This window comes from Sebastes fasciatus, chromosome 13 (assembly GCF_043250625.1).
Source record: "Sebastes fasciatus isolate fSebFas1 chromosome 13, fSebFas1.pri, whole genome shotgun sequence".
NCBI lineage: Eukaryota > Metazoa > Chordata > Actinopteri > Perciformes > Sebastidae > Sebastes > Sebastes fasciatus.
In genome coordinates, this window is record NC_133807.1 from 3,273,197 (window position 1) to 3,290,496 (window position 17,300).

The 17,300-nt window shown below is 40.6% G+C and overlaps 1 protein-coding gene and 1 long non-coding RNA gene across 2 annotated transcripts in view; one reads left to right on the forward strand and one right to left on the reverse strand.

The window, feature by feature from the left end:
* hdac5 (histone deacetylase 5) overlaps positions 1–8,171 on the reverse strand; it is an 87,868-nt gene extending 79,697 nt beyond the window's left edge. Inside the window, exon 1 of the mRNA XM_074657244.1 lies at positions 7,880–8,171. The gene's annotated coding sequence lies outside the window, so the exon portion shown is untranslated. The remainder of the gene's footprint in view (positions 1–7,879) is intronic.
* The window catches only part of LOC141781519 (uncharacterized), a 35,198-nt gene that overhangs the window by 764 nt on the left and 17,134 nt on the right, over positions 1–17,300 (forward strand). The gene's annotated exons all lie outside the window — the stretch shown is intronic.

A 17,300-nucleotide genomic window follows, 5' to 3' on the forward strand; every position in this document is an offset into this window, starting at 1 on the left:
CGTTTAATTTATGTTTCGCAAAATGTTTTTGTTAGGATAGGTAATAAATTCCTCTCATTGAGTAGGTAGTTGTATGCAGGCTAACGGAAGCAGTTATTTTTGATGGGAAAGAAGGTTATTTTAAAGCTTGTTTCATAAATGTTTATGATTCCATTCATGTTCATTCAATATATGAATGAAGGGCTGAATTACTTTAAGAGTGAAGACATTCCAGTATTTTTTATAATGAAGATGTCTTTTTTTGCCCCGGCACCTAAGGGAGAAAAAATAACAAAATAAACAACAACAAAACATCGTTATCGGCTATCGGCCAAATTTTTAGTTTAAACATTGTTATCGGTATTGGCCCATAATTTTTCAATCGGTGCATCCCTAGATTTATTGCTATAGATTTGTTATCAACCTACATCTGAGTACCAGTAGGTATCCCTCTGCTGTACTCACGAAAATACAAAAAAAGAGCACTTAAAATACTGTAACATCGGGGCACTTTCATTGGCTAATTCAGACTGATGACTACTGCTACTTTATGTTGTCCCCTATGTTGTTACAGCGTAGTCACATTAGGAAGGGTTTGGTTGCCGGGTTGAATGCATCGGGAAAAGCAAGCAAGTAGTGTGTCAAGATGTTTTTGTCAAACTACTATTTCCAAATTAACTTTTGACATATAACAACAGAACAGAACGGACTAGAATAGAATACATCATATACAATCTGGACGCTGGGGGTGAAAGTCAGTGACACTGCCCTTAAAGCTCTTATGTAACTAATGGAGTGACCCTTTGACCTGTGAGGTCTGACCTCTGGGCCAGTGCATGACAGAGCTGCAAATCCCTTTCCACCGTCCTTCCAATCAGAATATCACCAGCTGGAATGATGTGGGGTTCAGGCCCATGATGATGATATTTAGGATGGTGTTAAGGAGGAGCTATGGATGTATTAAAGCCGCAGTAGGCAGAATAGTTTTGGCATCATTAGGCAAAAAGTCCATAATAACCTTTCGGCATATTGTAATTCAAGTGTTCTGAGAGAAAACTGGACTTCAGCACCTCCTCTTGGAGCCTGTGACGGGAGACTTTGGCAAATCACAGGTCATTTCAGAGAGAGAGAGAGCATTCCTAAATATTTTCTATGTGTAAAAAGTCTCCCCAAAAAGCTAGAACCGGCCCTGCTAGCTGGTGCGTCCTAAAATTGGAGGAGCTGCTGGACAAGATGCTACTGTCATGGAGAGAGGAGCAGCATGTTGCCATGGACAAAATGCGATGGGGAGATCTCATTGCAGCCTCATTACCCAACAGCGATGAAGAGAGGAGTAAGTAAGTAAATAAGTGGTTAACATCAGTAACATGATTTGAGCTGTTGCAGAGTTTAGACTCCTCTTAGTTAACGTAACGTTATCGTCAGCTCACTCACTGTAAATGCAAACGTCGGCTGCCGACTCGTTAGCGAGCGTTAACTGTAACGTTACTGTTAGCATCAAACAGTCTAACGTTAGCTAACTTTAATACTAGCCAGCTTAACTCATTGACTTGGGAATAGTTTTCCGTTGCCGCTGCTGCTGTCGTGAGGTCAGAGGTGGTGGAATGTGCTGTGTGTGTGTGTGCGCGTGCGCGTGCGGGTGCGCGTGCGCGTGCGCGTGCGGGACGGATCGGGCACTGACAGTGTGTGGGTTTATGTTGTAAAGCGGGTTTAATAATAACGGTGCGCTACACCAAACGTGCACTCATTTTCATCGATGTTCATTCTAATGTAGAGTGCAGTATTTTTCGTTCAACTCTCGTCTCAAATTCCTCCCAAAATTAATTTTCATCCTCCCCGATCATTTTTTTTTCGGCCCCCTGGAAGACGGGACGTCCTTAAGTTCAAGCACTAGTGGCAGCACCTGTACTGTGTGCCAGACTACTGCAATAAAACAAAGTAAAAGATCACAGATAGAATCAGAAGGGACAGGGCCATGGATTCTTAATAGTGATGTCACAAAAAACAATACTTCAGTACCAAGTCGATGCCAAAATTCTGAAAACGTGACTGTTTCTCTACAATACCGCAGGTGCCGTAGGTACTATTTTTTCCCTGGTAACGCTACATTGCGTTCAACAAATCCATGTTGAAATCGGCAGGACGAGAGCTAGTTAACGTTAGCTGTAAGCTTCGTGCAGCACTGTACTGCTTACCAGCTGCTAACAGCTAACGTTAACTAGCTCTCGTCCTCCCGATTTCAACACGGGAGGTGCCGTTGATTTTACATTATGATGTGTTCAGGCTCTACAGTAAAAATGAGAATTGGGCAAATTCAAATTCTAACGTTATCATGGTGTGTTCAAATGTAATCAGGTAAAATGTAGTTTGTGGTGAGAAACTTGAATAAGTTGAAGGAGATGTTTTCACAGCAATATGAAATAGATATTAGAGAGGGAATTATGACCTGTTTAACTTCCTAACAAAAAAAACAGTATGCAAACGGTAATAAAGGAGTGGATGTTGAAGTACATGGGATTTAGTGTTTTACTTTTGTTTTTTAACGTGGTATCGAATTGAGTATCGAGAATCATGGAATTTCACTGGTATTGGCATCCACTACTACATTTCTAGTATCGTGACATCCCTAATTCTTAACATTGCTGATTGCGGTAAGAACAGATCCATATTCTGCTAAGAAAAAGTAGTAGTCAGCTATGTGAACAAGGTCTGATTTCAGAAGGAATCATATCTGTCTTTCTTTGAAAGTGCAAATCTTTAGGGGGGGGATTTTAATTTACTGTAAGCTGTAAAGACACACTACCAGCTGTAGAATAAAAACAACCAACAGCAACCAAAGTTTAGACAATATCAGAGCATATTCTAAGCTAAAGCTACTAAGCTAAAGTTCTTATTTTTCGCCTGAAGTTGATGGGACGTTTAAAAATAAATACAACGTCACATTGTGTCAATCACGTTTACACACCGACATTAAAGGTTTTGAAACAGGTTCAAATTTCTGCGTTTTTTCGCATCCGTCAAAAGGTAAAAGAGGGTTGTCTGACCACTCAGAACCACCATCCGTGCAAACGTCATTATCCAAAATGGCATGATGAACATTCACTTCGTCTCCCAGCACAAAGCACTTTACGATAAAGAAATAAAAGAATATGCGGAATTTAAAGACAGATTGTTTCAGGTGATTGTAGAACAGCTTGGAATCGGGGATGGTCGCAAAACAAAGGATGTACGAAAGATTAGACAGTAGTGAGTGACTGTGCTCTAGGCAGCTAAATGAGAGCATCTTGCTAATGTCATTGATTTATTAGCCCCATCGGGACTAGCGCTATCCATTGCACCCAAGCAATTATTTCAGTTTTGTCTTGCAATGCGAATTTTCGCAACAAATAGAATAATAAAACACATTGCATTTTTTATCGCATGACAGATTAAAAAATGCATACCTTAATACACAGAAAACTAGGGCTGTCAATCAATTAAAATATTTAATTGTGATAAATCGCAAATGAATCGCACATTTTTTATCTGTTCAAAATGTACCTTGAAGGGAAATTTGTCAAGCATTTAATACTCTTATCAACATGAGATTGGGCAAATATGCTTGCTTTATGTAAAAGTAGTAGGCTAGTCGCGTTAGTCGTGTTACCAGTGTTACACCGTGGCCGCCCCCCACCATCGATTTGCTTTTTTTTAAAGAAATAAAACCTGTTTAGTTTATTTTGACGTATCAGCGCCGTGTTATCAAGACATAGTCAGACAACGGACACTACAAACTGAAACAAACTGAACTGATGGCAGAGGATTTGGTGTCGAAGCAAAAAAGCGAAAGGGCCTGGCAATATTTCAGATTTAAACCCAATGCTATAAGGGAACCATAACGTTAATGATGCAATCGCCACAAACTGAGCATTTCAGGAAGACTTTCTCAAATGGACAAATATGACTGATCTAGTACTGTAGCATGGAAGCGGAAAACAGCTTCTTTTTTTTAAGATATAGAGGGTTTTTGTTATTATATTTATATTTATTATGCACATAAAATTTGTATCAAACAATGGAAAACTGAAAATGTGAGGCCTCTGACTGGTTCAAGTTGTTACCCAGACTAGGGATTTTCATTATCAATTGATAATCAATCCATCACTATAAATAAATTTGACATTATGGATAATTATTACCCAAAAACAAACAATAAAAAAAAAAGTTGTGCCATTGAGGCGTGGCACCCCCGCTAATTTGGGTGGGTCGCATGTTGGACAGGGAAGCAAACTGCCACGGTTACAGAGCCAACCATCAGACAGAAAGCAAACAACTCTCTGGATGTTCTGGTGGAAGGGAAATGTTGAAAGGTTCCTTAAGCTGCCAGTTACAGGATTTGCTCAGACATTCCCCAATTCCCTTTAGTCACACAACAGAAAATCAAACCGGCAACTATTTTGACAAACAAGTTCCAGGTTTTGTTTTCATATACACATATGATATGGTATTGTCCGGCAGTCCACCTCTTATGGAAGGAAGTTGTGTCATTCTTAACTACTACCTTGGGCAAAATCATGGGTTTTATTACTTGGTGACACTCAATGTATCTGTTAATGAAAGACATACACTAATTACAGCTACAACAGTGGTTAAAAGGATGACTGTCTAGAAAGGTAGAAGTGTTTGTGGATATGCCAAATCTCAGCAGCAAACATCCAAGTATAGCACACTTTAGCCGCTCCATGGCATACCGAGTCGTGCTTGTAGGAGTTTCTACAGCAGCGGCTTATTTTTTTTTACCTGCACCTATCTACCTACATACCTACCTACCTACCTACCAACCTTTTTGGGCCCATTTGTATCAGTCTGAGTTATAGCCAATGCACAAAAACATCACAGACAAAAATATGAACTGTCAGCTGCCTGCGCTCTCCAATTCACTCTACAAAAGCATCGTCTCCAGGGCCATACTGGTAGGTGTCATGTGCCAGACAACACGACAGTTGATATGAAATTTGACAGCAAATGTGCAACACTGTGTGTGGGGTATACATTTCTAAGCTGGGAGATGACATGGAGGATTATGTTATAAAGTAAAAGTTTGCCATATTTCATGTTTAGTTTATCTGAGAAGGGACAGTGCAAATTAAAAATACACAAACAATTTGCCAGAATTAGCCAAAAGGCAATTTTTCATCTGTTGTCCCTGGCCACGGTGTTACAGAAGGCATCCTAAAATGCATCAAAACAACAACAGGTATAGGGATGCACTGATCGCAAAATTCTGGGCCAATTCCAATACCAATGTTTAAAATAACCCCTCATTGGACTGACAGGCTTCTAGTGCATAATGCACACACGAGGCTCGTTCCCATCCAAACCACAGTGATTGTTTTTAAGAAATCTCGTGAGCTGTTGTTTTACTGCTTAATTTATCGTTGAACATAACAACGTTCTTATCACGGATCTTTCCCCGAAAATGTGTCATACTCCCACAAGGCCAACTTTTTCTTTCACTTTTATTTGTAAACAAACCACGCGTAGGCACGGCGTCGCCGCCATCATGCCAGAGTCGTGTTCAACCAGTGACTTCATAACCAACACAACATTTAGCTGGCACAAAATTGATGCAACACAACAGATAAACATCGGCCACTGCCATCAGCGAATGTCATCTTATTCGCCAATAGGCCAATGGCAGTCAACAAGGCAAATATCAGCCGATACCAATGTTCGGCCGATAAATCAGTGCATCCCTAAAAACAGGGTTCAGTTTAAAAGTCTTTGTAAAATACATCAGAACTTAGAGATGAAACAGGATATGCAGTTTAAATGTTGGAAAAGGACACAGTTAAAAGCAGTAGAAACAGTAGTGACATTTATACGTATAAAACCACATTGCAGACAAGCAGGACATATACTGTACATGTAGATAGAAGCAACAAAAAGAGAGTTTAGTGCTGACATGTGTATGTAATAATCATCCATTGTTTTCATTGGGTACTGAAAGATGTATAGGTGTTTAATTGTCAGATGTGAATTGGAATTATATTCCACTCTCTTGAACCTCTGACAGACCAGGCTGACTGGCTTAAAGGCACTTTTCCGCAACGGACTATTGCACTCTCCTCTTATAGATCCCCTAGTGATATGGTTAGTGTCCGTTCTTCTGTTGATATCGGCTACAAGTAGTGGTGGAGCTAAGTCATGGATGACTTTAAACTAAGCACAAGTTCACGTATTTTATTAGGTCATCCCAACTTAAAATGTCGGGGATGCACCGATACCGATACTGGATCCGATATCGGGCCGATACTGACTCAAATAGTTGAATCGGATATCGGTGATAATGGGGCTGATCTATTCAATTCAATTTTATGTTTATATACTACTTACATTATATACTGTCATTTTAATTCCTGTTTAAGTTTTGACCAATTTGTTGCTGCATTAAAAAAAATTACACTTGAATTGTATCTCCAGTTCATTTTGAATATTTTTTTACCAAGTTGCAAATGTATGGTTTATTATTTTAATAATAAAAAAAAATAAATGTATATGACCCTAGTCACTTCCACAGTGAGGCATGCAGCTTATTAATGAAACACTGGTATCAGATCGGTACTCAGTATCGGCCGATACCCAAAGCCCAGATATCGCTATCGGGACTGAAAAAGTCGGATTGGTGCATCCCTAGGATGCAATTGCAAGAGGCAAAATTCCAGACACCTTCAAGATTATCAGTGTGTGAGTAATTTACCCTTAAAGGTCTCATATTGTACAAAGTGAGATTTTCATGTCTTTTATATTATAAAGCAGGTTTAAATGCTTTATAAATACTGTGAAAGTATCGAAGCGCTCAGTATACAGAGAAATACACACAGCCCGTATTCAGAAATTATTCGTTTGAAACAAGCCGTTCTGTCCATTTGTGATGTCACAAATATACAATATTTAGACCATTACACGGTTTCAAACGTAAACATTCTAAATGTGTCCCAGTTTATTCCTGGTTGAAGTGTATGTGAATGACATCAGCTGACAGGAAGTAAACATGGACCCAAACTGTTGCCAGGCAACGCAATTCCGTTGCAATTCTGTTGAAAGGTTCTAAAACGGAGCATTTCAGACAGAGGGTAAATACAGGTATATTCAGGCAGACAGTTGGAGGAAAATAAAGTTTTTTTTAACATTACAGCATGTAAACATGTTCTAGTAGAAACACAAAATACAAGTATGAACCTGAAAATGAGCACGATATGGGACCTTTAAAATCAGGCTCTAATAAGGGACCTCATTCATAAATGTAAGTGTAGACTGGACAAGGTAGTGTATAACATAATACTACATATATATATTGGTTTATAGCCACCTTTCAAGCTTTCAGAGGATGAGTTATGGTACTCACTCGCTACAGGTAGTAACTGTTGTGTTACTAGGTTATTAGGTAGGATGTTGTTGGTCCCTGCTGGCTTCTAACCATCATCCTGTAGAGGGTTCATTACTGTCCACTGTTTCACTTGTGCTTGTCAGCTGTTAGTTGTGTCCTAGTTAACGTTAGCTGCTAGCTATGAAGTGAACTCCTGGTCAGTAGCTGCCAGCACACAAACAGGGAGCTGTAGTGTGAAAGGAAATAATGTCATTATGCTGTAAAGTGTTACCTGTTTAATAAGTTAGCTAAACGTTAGTGAGCTCGCTGTTGTGTGCTGTCAGGTGTCCTGTAGCTAGCTGGAGCCGCATGAGGACTGTAACTGTGAGTTAGCTGCTGTCTGTTTTTGACTGGATGGTAGAAGTGGAGGCACAAAATGTCACCTCTCACTCTGCAACCATTCTTCAAGAAAACCTTCAACTGCCTGTCGGTATATCTCCTTCTTGAACGGTTACACGCACACACACACGCACAACTCTCCCAGTACCGTACCGTGGATGTCGGTGGGTCCTCCTGGAACCGGCGCAGAGGTCGCTTCTTCCCGGCTTCGGTTTCCGCCGAGGCTCGGTGTGTCTCCCCGGTGCCCGGTGGAGCTCCTCTGCGCTTTGCTTTCACATGAAAACGTGTAATTTAACAAGCAGGACGCGTTTCACCTCCTCCATGTTTACAGTCTCAGTCTCTCTCTCTCTCTCTCTCTCTCTCTCTCTCTCTCTCTCTCTCTCTCTCTCTCTCTCTCTCTCTCTCTCTCTCTCTCTCTCTCTCTCTCTCTCTCTCTCTCCCACCACCAACTCTCTCTCTCTCTCCCACCACCAACAACAACATTATTGACGTCTTCCTCCTGCCACGTGACCAGTCTGCTGGGGCTAAAAATAGACCCAATAGAAACCAATGGAGGCAGATAGACATGGCAGAGAGAGACAGGCAGAGGCAGACAGACACACTGTTTAGTTTGTCTTGTGCTTGCAAACTTCACCCTACTTTCCCATGTTTCCTTCCATATGTTGCCTCAGTGTACACAATAGAGTTGGACGGACTGCTTATACTGTAGGACCTAAACATAACACAATAAGCAAGGACTGCATGCACACTCGAGACTGTTTTCCCAGTCATTGAGCAACACAAATACTACTGTAACAATTCGTTGATCGATCAACTGGTCAATAAAAAGAAAATAATGTGAAACAAGTAACAATAATTCTTTTTTTTTTTAAAGCAAAATGGCCAACATCACACTATCCAGCATCTCAGTTGTGACACTCTTCTGCTTTCCGCAAGGCTGGTTTATCAATAGGCCCATGTTTGCACATTTGCGTCACAGAGCTATAAGCATCAGATTTTATGAAAAATATAGATGGGTTTCTTGTATGCAAACATTACTGGGTGTGTGCGCATTCAAGGGGCAAAACAGCTTTGGCAGCCGTTTTAATCAATTTAGATTTCTCATTGTTTGTACATTCTTGTTGACTATACTAGACCCCTGCAGAGTCCGACCACCACATACCATTATCATATAATGTTTTTGTATTGGTATTCCTCAACCGGTATAATATAAAACTGGAGACTTGGATTTTGGTCTTGTTATTAGTACAACCAGTCACACAGCAGCGCTTGTATGTCGAGCAGGTTAACATTAACATTAAACCTGTGTTGCTGGTTGTTGATATGTCCGATTCAAAATTAAATGAACGTTAGCTGACGTTAGCTTCCACGGCCACTTATTGTGACCGCGGGGAGGAGGAGCGGCTGCTCCGGTAGACTACCAGACGTCTTCCCTTCAAAATGTAACGTTACGGCATAATTTATCTATATATTATATAATTTAGATTATCTCGCTGAACAAAACGTGTAAGTATAATAAACGTGTGTTCGCCACAAAGCTTATTTTCTGCAAAAATGCATCATCTCTGCAGCACTATAGTGGCCCAGCAGGTCATTTTTGCCCCGAGGCCCCCGAGCAGGTTAATCCAGCAATGGGTTTTCTTTGTTTCTCTATGCAATGTCCAAGTTTTTCCATGCTACCTGACCCCAGACTGGCTGTGAGGTAAATTGACGACGCAACTTTGAAAGAAGAAATGAAATACATCCTTGATCAGTTGAACACACTTAGGTATTTTCACTGCTACAGCCTTACTTGGTCTGGTATGACCAGTAGCTTATGGTGGCTAATGTTAGCTAATGTGAACAAAGTTCACTGACTATGACTCTTCTTTATTTGTGCTACTGTTACACCATCTTCTAGCATTCATCATTATCCCATAATTGTCACTTACTGGTCACAGTAGTCACTGTTCAGCAAAAGTTGTACATACATACACATTTTAATGGTTTAGTGGTATGTATTCCCAAACATGTTGTCAATAGAATAAGCAGAAACCGTTTGACACACAGTAATGTGGGTATTGCCTGGTTTGCTTGGTTGGTAAGCCACCTTTGGTATTACATCCTTACTTTCCCCTCAGTAGTAGTAGCAGCACATTTTCGTTTAATTGTTAGTCTGTTTACACTCAATGAAACAGTGAAAACTTGCGTTTCCCGTGGGATTTCAAGAAATCATAGTGGATGCCAGATTTCCCGAATTTAGCAGCCCAATTCATTTTGCGTAGCTCTAGGCATTTCAGTGTCTGTCAGTCTGTTAACTTTGGTGGTGGACCAAATAGATTGCCATGACAGACATTTGTGCTCCCCCAAAGGATGAATCCTAATGACTTTGGTGATCCTTTGACTTTTCGTCTAGCACCACCATGAGGTTGACATTTCCTTTTGTTAAAATGTCTCAAAAACTATTAGGTGAATTGCAGTGAGCAACTCCAGGTCTAAAAAGTGAAGCCAATATTGAAGTGTTTTAAACTTGCATTCCATCTAACAGCCAGCAGGGGGCGACTCCTCTGGTTGCAAAAAGAAGTCTGATTGTATAAAAGTCTATGAAAAAATTAGCCTACTTCTCACTTGATTTATTACCTCAGTAAACATTGTAAACATGAGTTTATGGTCTCAATCGCTAGTTTCAAGTCTTCTTCAATACAGCATGATGTTCATTTAGTAAATTATGGTCCAATTTAGAGTCAAATAGACCATAAAGAAGAGTATGCTTTAGGGCGTGGCTACCTTGTGATTGAAAGGTCACTACCACGGTGTTGTCCGGTCTTGGAGTTGTCTGTGTTCACAGTTCACGGTGTGTTTTCAGTTCGTGAAAGTCAATTGTGACATTTTTGGTCGCCTAAAAATGTATTATTCAACGATCGATTGTACTTATCTCCACCCTCTCACATCACTTCTGGTTGCAAAATACCAACACGGTGACGGCCAAAAACCAACATGACGATGGCCAAAATGCCAAACTCAAGGCTTCAAGACGGCAGTGCACGAACCAATGGGTGACGTCACGGGGACTACGTCCACTTCTTATATACAGTTGGTTGATTGCCATGAAATTTGGTACAAGCATACATGTTCCCCTCAGGATGAATTTTAATTACTTTGGTGATCCTCTGACTTTTCACCTAGCGCCACCATCAGGTCAAAATCTCCGTTCGCTACCATCAGCTTGTTAGCTTACTGACATTAGCATTTAGATCAGTACAGCCTCACAAAGCTACTAGCATGGCTGCGGCTGACTCTTAGTCTTGGTCTATTTTGCCAGTGATTCTCAAATTGGGGTCCGGGGCAGTCTGTCAGGGGGTCCGCAAAATAATTAGCCATAAATTATAAGTTTATGTTGTATTATTATAAAGTACAGATGGGACCATATGCATCAATAAAACAAGCATAATGTGTCCATTACTAATACCCACCTACATTAGCTTGGGGCCAATAGAAACTCATGAATCAGTTCTTTAGCTTATTAGCCAGCTACCTAGCTGGCAAGCATGGAGATAACTAAATTGAGAAAATATGACGACAGTTTTATACAGCGACAGGGGACCAAAATGCGTCATGTGTCTTCAGGTGCAAGCGAACCAAGCCATGAAGCCGGCCAAGCTAAAGCAACATCTGATTACAAAGCACCCAGAATATCAGGGCAAAACAAAGAGGTGTTAACGTGATTCAAATTGAAATGTGTTTCTGTTTATCACTATCAAACAGGTCTGAAATATTTAGGTTGAAAAGTTTTAGAATTCAAATAGCTCCAATGGCATCTAAGAGTACAAATGGTAGTAAGTATCATGCTTAATCGGTGTTACGATTATGAGGGGGTCATTGGGATATTTTCCACCCTTTAGGGGTCCCTGGCCCCAAAACATTTGAGAACCCCTGTATTATACAATTTGTACATTTCCAACACTCAGATGAGCATGAATCTTAGAATCTGCTTCATGAATCATGAAGCATACAGGTAAAAATAACTGTCAGAATTAACAGAGACAAGATTTAAGATGAGTTTAAGATGGGATTCGTCATTGTTTCCAATATAAAGAGAGGAGCAGAAAAGAGCTCTTTTCTGCTCCTCTCCTCCATGATTCCTCCTCTCCTTCTCAAAAGGAGAGGAGGAATCATAGTCAAAGCTATAAATATCTTCACTCTTAGCACAATGTGACTGCGGAGGAGGTGGAGGGAGTAGAAAAGATGGAGATTGGGAAAATGAGGGAGGAAAGAAGGTAAGAGAATGCGACAGAGCAGGGAGGTTGGAGAAAGGATGAAGGAGAGAAGGAGTGAAGCAGGGAGAGAGATGGAGGGAGGAAGGAAGGGAAGTTAGGGAATGGAAGGAGGGGGAGAAGGATAAATGAAGGAACCGAGAGGGAAGAGAAACAGAAAAAGAGGGGAGGAAATATTGTGCATGAACAGAGGGAAAGAACAAGGTAGGAAAGATAGCGAGAGCGTGAGGTGGAATTGAAAGGACGGAGAGACTGAGAGACAGAAATAGAGAAAAAGAGAGAAAGAAAGAGCTATTCTGGTAATGATGTTGTTGCCATGGAGACGCTGTCCTCAGTCAGACTGCTCCACAGGTGCCTCGTGGGTATTTTTAAAGGACGTCACCGATTGGTGGAGGTCTTTGGAATGGAGGCTTATTGATTGGATGACATGGGTGAAGGTCAAAGGTCATCCCATTACCCTCCAAATGCTTTCTCATCTCCTCCCTCTTTTCTACTTCCTCCTTCCATTGCTTGTTAATCTCTGAATAGTCATGAAATCAATTCACATAAAGCTAAAAATAATATAGCGCATACTGATGAATGCCAAATACACGTCTTAAATGTTACACCTACACACTGTTCTCCATTTAAAGGACAGCCCTTTTAACCTTCAGGAGCAAGACACATGTGATTTCATTTAAATAAATATCTGTAAAGTCACTATTTAAGAATAATGGTGATTGAGCCTATGGCCCACTGATGAAAGCCTTTTTACAGCCGACGTCATGATTAGCCTGCGTCACGGTGTTAGCTGGAGGCAAAACAACCGAAAGACCGGACGCAATAACGAATCACTTCAGAGTAGAAGGCTTAAGTTACACATTGAAAATATCATCTTCCTATTTTGTTTGCTGCCAGAATCGATAGTGAATACATCTGAGATGACAAACTGTGATTCGATGCTCTAGCCAGCTACAATATCGGCGAAACGTTTCAGAGATGGAGAGAAGAGGTTGCGAATGATTTAGCTTAGCCATCTGTTAACCGTAATTAGCCGTCATGGCTGTGAGCTCAACGCTCACGCAGAAGGCTAAACTATTAGAGAGACGGAGAGACAATGTTGTTAACAGTTTAGCCTCCTGCTAACCATAGCCGCGGCCGTGAGCCTTTGGCTGCGGTTAGCAGTAGCTAAACTATTAGCAACATTTTCTCTCCATTTTTCTGACTTAACGCTTTGCCGATATCATAATGCTAGGTTCACACTACGACTGACAAAAGTAACAAAACGCCAAGCGTGGCCAGCTACATTGTCTCTAAGTCGCCGTTGAAGTGTTGATCAAGCGCTCGTTGACGTAGTTATGCTGTTAAATAGCACTGGAACAGGGTGGTGACACAAAAACATTGGTTGACACTTCACCGCATCATTGGAGTGCTGAAAAAAGTTGAAACCAGCTCAAATTTATTTGTAGCGCGTCACTCAACAACAGCTGCTGTTATCACGCCATTAAATAGCCGTTATCAGTCACTATAAGCCCTTTAGATGTGGGTCATTAGGGGCCTACTATGCCTACTACGTTGTTAAAGTGAAGGTGAAATTTAAAAGCAACACGTGCTAAAACTGAATGAAACGTCACGTTTTGAACACAAACAAAAAGGCTTCTTTAGGGTGAGGCAAAAAAAAAACACTTAGTTAAGTTTAGGGAAAAACTTTGTGGTTTTGGGTTAAAATAACTACGAACACAAAGACAACTACATATTGTTGGTTTCACACGGGATGCAAACTGCGGTCTCCTGGGTGAAAGCCCTTACAGCGCCTGACTTCTGCTTCTGCTCCTATCATAATTATTACGGTCGCTAGAGGTCACTGTCCTGTTCTTTTATACCTTCTTTTGGTAATTTACCATGTGAATAGATGATAAAATCTACTTGTGGGTGTAGTAAGCCCCTATTGACCCACATCTATGGGGCTTATAGCGACTGATAACGCCTGTTTAATAGTCTGACAGTCTTATCAGCGTAGCATCAAGTGTCGGGCGTCAGTTTGAAGCTTCATGTCACCGACTTCCATTTAAAATGACTTGTAGTCTGTTGCTGTGTTGCTCGTAGTGTGAACACTATACTTAAGACTCCCTTTTTATAAGTCCATGTTAACACTAACACATGCGGCCCCCCCTGAGAGTAAGTGACTGTACATATTCCAAAAAACTTGTATTTTCTTCAGCGCTTGTACAAAAAAACAAGCCAACAAACTTGCTAGCTATAGCGTTAGCTAACGTGTTCAGAGAATTATTCTACCTCCAACTACGCTCCGCCCACAGAAATACGTCCTCATGTTTAGCTAACGGAAAAGGGGTTTATTAGGAACTGGGGTGTCTTTGGTGGCATTGGCAGGAAAAGGCGACACTGTTTGGATCTGAAGTGAGATCCAAAAACACACCTGCAATTACCGCTTATCGCCATAGGTGCCGCCAAAGAGAACAAACATTCTTTTGGTTTTTCCATTGCTGCTTTGGTTCACTCTCACCGCTCTCATCAGAGTCGTTTTCGGATGCAGCAGGCACCTGTTTTTAGTGAAAACTTCTAAAAACCTCACTGTACACCACCAACCCAGCACCAAACAGCAGACCCACAAAGTTAGCAACTAGCATGGGGAACATAATGAAAATTCAAATGGAAACTAAAAAATTACAGCATTTCGGTTCCATCCTGAAATCAGTGTTTCTGTAACTGTGACCTCATGCTGCACCAGTGGGTGGATATAAAATCTCAGACTAATCAAAGCATCACAGGTTCAAACCCACACAGGTAGAAATGTGCCCAGTCATACTGAAGGAGGACCAAAAGAGAACTCAGCTTTTATAGGTTCTGTCTCGACCAGACTGCATTCTGTTTTAGCCTTGTAATAATCTTGCAATGTGGAATTAACACATCGGTATACTTCCTCATTAAATATTTATTTTAAAAGACTTCATTATTATACTGGAAGGTGACAAAAATGGGCTCACTTGTGTCATTGAAAGATAATAAAGTATGAAGAGAGAGAGAGAGAGAGAGAGAGAGAGAGAGAGAGGATGAAGATGAACGAATAACATGTCAATATGTAGCACACACACACACACACACACACACACACTCACACACAGCAAAAGGAGCAGTGGTGAGTCAGCCTCCTACTGTGAGTCACAGGAGAAATCAGAAATGTCAGACAGAAAAAGAGCGAACACAGATATGCGTGGCTGTATCCACCGGTTTCTGACATTAATGAAGATAGCCTTGACAACTGTTCCCTTTCCAAAGTCTGAGTTACAGTAAGAGTGGAAGGCGTGACACACACACACACTCACACAGAGAAACCTAAGAAACATGTGAGCTCCCCGCCCCCCCAGATTCTCAAACCTTTCCAAACATGCTTCTCCATATTCAAGATCACACTGCAGCAGCAGCAGCACATTTTCAGAAATCGAATAACAGCAATTTTTACCTGCGCAGACTTTAGATGAGCATCTGTTTGTGAAAGGAAGCTCCTCCGTACTCCTCCATCTTCCTGCTTTGCCCTCTGAGACCCCTCAACAGGTCCCCAGACCCTAGGGTGAACACCACTGATCCCGCTGCTGCTGCACTGGATGCTGCACATGATGCTGATCAGAAACTGGGTTATCAAAGACTGCAGTGCCCTCCAGAGGAGAGGAAGGGAGGATGCATGGATGTGAACTGAGTCATTGCTGTATTACTCAATTACCTCAACTGCCCTTACAAGTGAATAGTTATTGTTCACCATTGAGGTACTTGTACTTTTAGTACTTCAATGTTATGCCTCTTTATTTCTACTTCATTGCATTTTAGAAGAAAATATTATACTGTTTACTTCCACTAAATTCATCTAATAGCTTCAGTGACTATTTATTGTGTAGATTCAGATTTTACACGCATAATACAGCATCAACAAATACAATGTGATGCATAGTTGGCATGGGAAGACAGTTTAATGAGCTGATAGGACAGTCCAAACTGACTTTCTCTGGAGAAAATGGTTCTCTAGGAGGCAAAAATATAGAGTGCTACAGGAATAAGTCTATAACCTGGAAATGAGTCAGCATTTTTAGCACTTCTGGTTCCCTCGTCTGGAAGTCTATGGGGTTTCTTTTGAGTGGGTTTTTAGTCAGATGCCTGAAATGAGGGCCGTGGTTAACACGAGCTGAAGAGATTTTTACGTTTTGCTCTACAATATAAAATACATCAAGCCCACTCGTGACTTCTGAAGCCTTTATGTGTCTTAAAAAAGGTGGGTTGCTAACAAGTTGCTAAATGAGAATACTAAACGTCATCACGTCTTTACAGCCTTGTTGTGTATAGAGTGCCCCAGGCATGACGTACTGAGTATTTGTAGGCCAACCAGGATGTTAGCATCACCCTGGTTCCCTCAACAAAAAGCCAATGGGATTTTTCCACTGCGTTTTGGGTTATTGCAGAAAATAAGCTCTGTGGCGAACACACGTTTACACATTTTGTTCAGCAAGATAATCTTCACAAATAAACACCACTTTTATGGTTTTTGAAGCGTCCTAAAACCTGTATTACAAGTTTTCTGAAACGTTATATGTAAATATGCAAATCAGGCAGCATCAAATGCTAACTTTTGGTGAATTTAGGAGAAATCTACAGATGCAAATAGACAAATTCTATTCACATATCTTGAGGTCAGAGGTCAAGGGACCCCTTCTAAAATGCCCATGCCAGTTTTTCCTCGCCAGAATTTAGTGCAAGTTTGGAGCGTTATTTAGCCTCCTTCCTGACAAGCTATTGTGACATGGTTGGTACCGATGGATTCCTTAGTTTTTTTTTGTTTCATATGACGCTTGCTACAAACAAGTTTCATTAATGCGTTAAATAAATTAGTGACGTTAAAAGGAATTTGTGTTAACGTGCTATTATCATGTTACCTTTGGCAGCCCTAATATAAATTCTAATTCTAGTTTGATATGATGCCAGTATCTTCACTCTAGCTTTAACAACCTTTTACAACCTAAAAATCGCAAGTTGTGTTAATGTATTAAAGAAATTAGTGGCATTAAAACCAATTTGCGTTAAAGCGCTATTATCGTGTTAACTTTGACTGCCCTAAAAAATCTATTAATTGTAGTAATGATCTTAAACATTAACAGTGAATGTTGAAAAATGTCAACATAATCCAAAGTTGCGGTACATGCTTTAAGCCAAATGCTTGAAATGTAAATGCAATGAAAATCAGTAAATAAGCTCCACACGTCCTGATGCAATTTAAATTTTTTTTTTTTTATCATTTGGGAATGAAGCCCTCTTATTGTAGTAAAATAAATGTTTTC